The 6,156-nt window shown below is 41.0% G+C and overlaps 1 long non-coding RNA gene across 1 annotated transcript; it reads left to right on the top strand.

Moving 5' to 3' along the window:
- Positions 1 to 2,480: 2,480 nt before the first annotated feature.
- On the top strand, positions 2,481 to 6,156 carry LOC118426490. Its single transcript, XR_004832398.1, has 3 exons — positions 2,481 to 3,925; positions 4,403 to 4,606; positions 4,789 to 6,156. It is a non-coding gene; the product is annotated as an uncharacterized LOC118426490 (long non-coding RNA).

Raw genomic sequence — 6,156 nt, 5'->3', positions numbered from 1 at the left:
GAGCGGCGTGCACTTTGTGACCTTTGTGAAAGTGAAAGTGAAACTGAAAGTAACATTCTGTGCGCGCAAGAATAAAAAAAACTAGAGTAAAATATTAGCTGTTCCAGCAAATATATATACAGGTTTGCGTGTGAGTAATTTATGCGGGATGAATTAACATAAATATTAAAATTGACGTTAAAAACACTTCTGGTTAAAAATGGACTATGCATGAGTTACCAAAGAAGTTCCTTATGCATTATCATCAAATTCGTTGATTGAATCTTTAAAAAGAGAATGGACTTTTCTTGTGACATGTGTCGACAACTACAATGTAGTGGACAAGTTCAATAACCCTTCTGCCCAAAAATTAACTTAGTCTGTGCAAGGAGCTTTTATCAGTGAAGCTCCTTGGTCTGTGCAACGCAAACTCCGCTGTCCAGGGCTGTAACTGGCCCCTCCTCTAGGGGGCCGGCGGATGTTGGGCGAGCTGCTATACAGCGAGATTTAATCAGATTAAGCGAGATTTATTCAGGCTAAAAATTAACTGTGCGAGAATGGACTCTTCCATTGGCCAGCACCCACATGTGAAATGCACTGGTTTAGAAAGACTTTCTCTAAAATAAAATGGACTTTGCCTAAGCACTCCAGTCCAAAATTAAATTTAGCAAAATGACTCTCTCGCAGGGTAATGGAGTATTGTAGCGCTATCTTCATGTAAACTGGACCCGTTCAATTACAGCTCCTCTCATCAAAGAACGGACTTCGCATAATCACCCTGTCCAGAATTGCATTTAAACGATTGCCCCTCCCTGTGTGAGGATGGAATCTTCTATAGGCACGTGCATCAAAAACACTTCTGCTAAAAAAAGATAAACATATCAACGTATCTGTAATTTAACTGGGAGGGGGGGTCTGTTGTAGAATTTCTTTAGTCAGAGCATGCTGGCTAGACGACACCTTCCTACGTGGGTCCAGGGATCGTGAAATTCGGCAATAAAATCGGGAAATTGCCCAGGGGAATCAGTACACGCTATTAGGTTAAATCAGGTTGGGATTACGCGGCCGACCAAAGCCTCTGGTAGCAAAACTTCCCAGGCAAAGTATTCTCCCTGTAACAGCCAGCGTAGTCAGTCTGGTGGAGACTACATGTTAGCCCTTGAGCCGAGAAGTTGGAAGCCGTCTGACATCCAGGCTAATCTTTGTCTAGCTGTTGCAAGTTCTGCTGTCAACATCTCAAAATATAGCGTAAAATTGTCGCCTTCATACTTTTACGTATTACGCAATATCTAAATTATGAAATATCGGAGAAAATAGCAAAACAGTAACGCAGTGAACAAACCCCGCAGTGACGCAAGTGCAGGGAGAGGGCACCTTTAGATAAGCACACCGGGGATTTGTCATGCCGCCAGAGTTTGAAGCTCCTTGGTACAAGCGTCACTGCTCACCCGTAAATTTTCTATTCGAAACAATCATTTCTCAATGTCTTTGTCAACCAACATACACGCTAGTCATCATCGGTGCCAGATTCCGGTAGACTACTGGTAGCTGCGATCAAAATAATGACCGGAAAAACAAATCATTCTCTTGCATGTCCATTTTATGTTCAGTTCAATTACGGTCCTGACTATACTGTGTGGACTCATTGGGGTGCTGCTATAATTACATATGTACTAGCATTTCTTTCCCACGTGTCTTCATCATTCACCATCGTCATCATTTGTAACAAATCCCACACTTCTTTAAATCAAGGTCGTCGTAATTGCATCCGTACAGAATCCCGTATTTCTTTCACTAACAATCGTCAGATTTGAATTTGTAAGAAATCACACATTTTTCAATCGCAATCGTCATAATTGCATTTGTAAACAATCCCCCATTTCTTTTATTCGCAATCGTCATAATCGCATTCGTAAAAATCCCGCATTTCTTTCATACGCAGTCATCATATTGGCATTCGAAAAAAAACACCGCATGTCTTTCATTCACTGTCGTCATATCTGCAATTATAAAAAAAACCACATTTCTTTAATTCACAATCGTCATAAATTCATTTTTGTAAAAATAAAATCGCGCATTTACGATCATGTATGGAGGCGTGGGGTTTTTTGGCCGTCATCTCGTCAGGGAATTTCCCATGACTCATGATCATGCAGCTGCATGTTCAGACACGACACCACTGTCGCCGTAGAGGCGTGGGGGTTTTGGGCCGTCACCTCGTCAGGGAATTTCCCATGACTCATGATCATGCAGGTGCATGTTCAGACAGGACACCACTGTCACCGTAGACGTAGATAAACGTGTTTTGTGTTGCGTGCACTGGACAAGCTTAACGTCTTCTGCGTGAAATGGAAGATTCAAGACTAAAGAAAACTAAAGTGGTGGTTTTCAAAAAATTGGGATGGACTTTCAGGAACATCAAGTTTCCAAATGACTCTCTTTATCCAGGCCTGTCCTCGTCAGGCAGTTATTCTTTAGCTAAATCAACTGTCTTGAAAGGCACAGAAAGCCGCTTTCGGTATCAAAACCCTCATCCAGACTGCGTTATTCCCTAAGGCCCTACTTAAACACGATAATGCATATATCAAGTCTATAATGTTATACTAGTATTCTGTTGAGATCTGAGGCAAAGAGCACTCCAATGACAATTGCCCTGTTGAAATATTAACATATAGAACCGCTTTTGTAAAAACACCGATCCTTAGTGCACACAGAAATTAGTGTAACCTAGCTAGTAGGGCAAATTTATTAAAACTCGGGATATTCCAAATAGATATGGATGTATCAGTGTTCTTGTACCTAAGTATTGACTGAGGCTGAAGCAACTGGACATCCACACACATCCCTTACAGGTGAACGTTTTACTGTGTCAACAATACAAAATGGGAAATAATTGCAAGAAGAGCTGGTTACACCAACTTTCATGATATTCCTTCTTATGTAATTTTCCATCGAATATATATTTGGATTTGAAACCTTTGTAGCAATATATGTACATTGTTAATTAAAGAGAGGATATGTACGTCAAACATTCTTTTACAAATCGTCTACAAATCATGGTAAGCCAATATGCTACAAAGGTTTCAAATCCAAATATATATTCGATGGAAAATTACCTGAGTTCGAATAAAGATCCGCCATATCTAAGATAAGAATAAGCGCTTATCCATTAGAGATAGAAAGAGGTCGTTATAAGAAGCTATTTGTCCACGTTAGACTGTTTAAGTATTGCATACTGAATGCAGTGGAAAATGTCTTCACGACGAGACCGAAAGAAAGTTTATTTCAAACTGTTGCCACAATTTGTCCGAGCGTTTCCTAATTGTAGATCACCAAAAGTCTACGTTTCATTAAAATCACAAACCCCACCTATTTCACAGAACACGGGACAGTTTATATATATAAAAGATAGAGGAAGTCAAACCAAATGACAGTTAGATGATTGACAGGAAGCGTGTGAACCTGACACCTTGCTATTTTGCCGGTTAATTGAAAACGTGACAAACCCTGATTTCTCTGATGACCCCGATAACCCGATGACCCCGGGGCAGAGAAAGCTGACACGGTCTGACGCAACGTCTGGTGGATTCCCACGGCCATAGTATCTCATTTCTGTTCCTTTTCATTAACGGTAATGTCTCCCTTCGATGTGTCCGTTGTTTCCGAAGACAGACTTGGAAATGCACTGGAATTACTGATTGTTGGCTACCTGCATACGGCGGTGGCGACATCCTCGGCGCAACCAAGGGCTTCATCATTTTGGATAACACAAAGGCATCCTTCCGTACGTTGCCCACATCATGCAGACCAACGCCAACAATTTCTTGTACGACGTATCAAGACGTTCCCGCCACCCCACCACCTCCGAGGAGCTTGTTGTAATGCTGGACATCGCTGGATTTGCGACAACAACAACACAAGGAACCATGTGACCTATTTAGCACCGGTGGGTCTTTTTCGACATATCCTAAGTGTGTTGAGATATTTACGAAAACGTAGTTGTCGTGTATATTTATAAATTGACAGCACAGTATTATGAGTTATATTTTGGACCCGAGAAGCCAACGAGGAAAATATCAAGATGGACGACTTGTCTGCGTATACAGTTTTCATTTTACTATTCGTGACGGTGTATCTTGCTTTTTAGAATTCTTTGGTTTCAAAGGTTTCATTCAGGTGGCATGGAATTGCGCAATCATATGCAATACAATGGGAACAGATCATGTTAGAACTAACGTTAGGGTGTTTTTTTCTACGTGTGTTTTACACATGATACTAGTATGTCACTGTGGCTTATAGCATGCCCGCAGTCCTCGCCACGGCCAATGGAATGTTTGGAGAATATGTCCAAGATTTCAAGTTTGGTGAGATTCTTTTTTTTCTACATGTTGGCCGGTTGTTTACTACCTTGCTCCTCTTTCAGAGCTCCCCCTTTTCCGCTATGGAATAACCCATGGTCGCTGGCCAATGAGCTGCCTAGTATTCATATTGCGTAATGCAGATGCAACGTAAACCAAGCTGATTACGAGCACAGCAGTCATTTCGCTGCCAGGCAGAGAGGAGACAACACGGGTTTGGGACCGGTCTCTGATGATTAATAACGACTGCCCCCACGCACTGCACTTCGGTAAGTAATCAGCTTCCAGTTCCACTTCTGCATAGTCAAGAGGATCTTAGAATAATTGATCGTGTTCTTTGGTCAGAGCCAGGTATAGTTGGATTATGAACTTGATTTAATTGTTAGTTTTGGATTTTTCAAATTTATAGGTAAATGCAATTGACCTGTCCTTTTTGGCATTGTTGTTGCAGGGGCTCATCATAAAGATGTCTAAGAAGTACAACTATAATACTTGCAGTGAAAAGGAAACATCTCATCAACATGGACTTATTGTTCTTTTCCTTATCACTTTTATTCTTCTTATTCTTATTCAAAAGCGAATCAACATATTCGAATATTTTGAATATTTTGTTGGGCTTAATAAGTGTTCAGGTACAGGTTGATATGTGTGTGTCTCTCTGATCTCTCGATCTCAGCACAGGTCGGGCAAGAGAGATCCACACGAACTCCTACCGCCGCAAGGGACGTCGCTGATGGCTTACACTGGAAGACGAGCTGTATCACTGAAGGGAAGGACATCCGTGTGCAAATTGCTACAAGGGGACCGAGGCTGGGTGCCATGCAAAACCAGAAACAATGTTGCCCGAAGGAGCAAGGCCATGAGAGGGAAATGCCAGACCGGCAGCAGAGCCGCGTGCAGCCAAGCGATTGCGCTGCTATTGAAGGAAAAACTGACTGCAGTTAGAGAATTCATGGACTAACATATATTTGCTGTCTGCGTTATTTGACTTTTACGATTACCTGTTGTCTATTCTATTATGTCATATTAAGGAATGTAAAAAAATAATTCAATTGACCTAGACAACGACGGTCTAAAGGGTGGATATACGAATGGTAGACATCCCAACCAAATGTATATGAAGTCTTTATTGACACGACAAAAGTACAGCGACTTTCGTGAGGATTATAACAAGTACTTACAATACAACTAAGCAGACGTATATGCATATTTACAGATATGAATAAGTCAATATATTATTTCTAGCATGCCATTTACATAATTCGAACATTGCCTGCAAATTTCTTGAGTTACAAACAGACTTTTACCAATCTAACGTTTTCGGGAGTTTCTCAACGCTACAAATACACGTCCGTGCAGCCGTTTACTTTTTGGGTTGGAACTCGGAGTAATACATCAATGGGACCTTACAAGTATATTGTGCATACAAGCTGTAGCAGCCTTTCACTCCGTCACTTACAAGAAGATACAACACAACGTTTGCTAGATGTATTAATGTAATGATGTATTATTGTACTATGATTGTTATTCTTAGACAGTTATTCGTTTGATGACGTAAACTGCAACAGACCGAGATGTACAAGTAACCAATGTTGAGTGATATGAGCGGAGTTGAGTAGATGTCTGTCAGGTAAAACAGAATACAAAGACGGGAGATTTCTACGGCAGTTCGGGAGAGCAGACATTTGTCTGGTACTAAGACAGAATGTGAAGACAAGAGAGTGTAAGGTAAGAGACTTCAGTTCAGGAGAGACAATAGAGGACTTCAGTTAAGGCCTGAGTGAGATAGCATTATTATGAAGTCTGTTATAACGTTAAA

This window comes from Branchiostoma floridae, chromosome 11 (assembly GCF_000003815.2).
Source record: "Branchiostoma floridae strain S238N-H82 chromosome 11, Bfl_VNyyK, whole genome shotgun sequence".
In the NCBI taxonomy this organism is placed as follows: domain Eukaryota; kingdom Metazoa; phylum Chordata; class Leptocardii; order Amphioxiformes; family Branchiostomatidae; genus Branchiostoma; species Branchiostoma floridae.
This window is presented reverse-complemented; position numbering and strand designations above follow the sequence as displayed.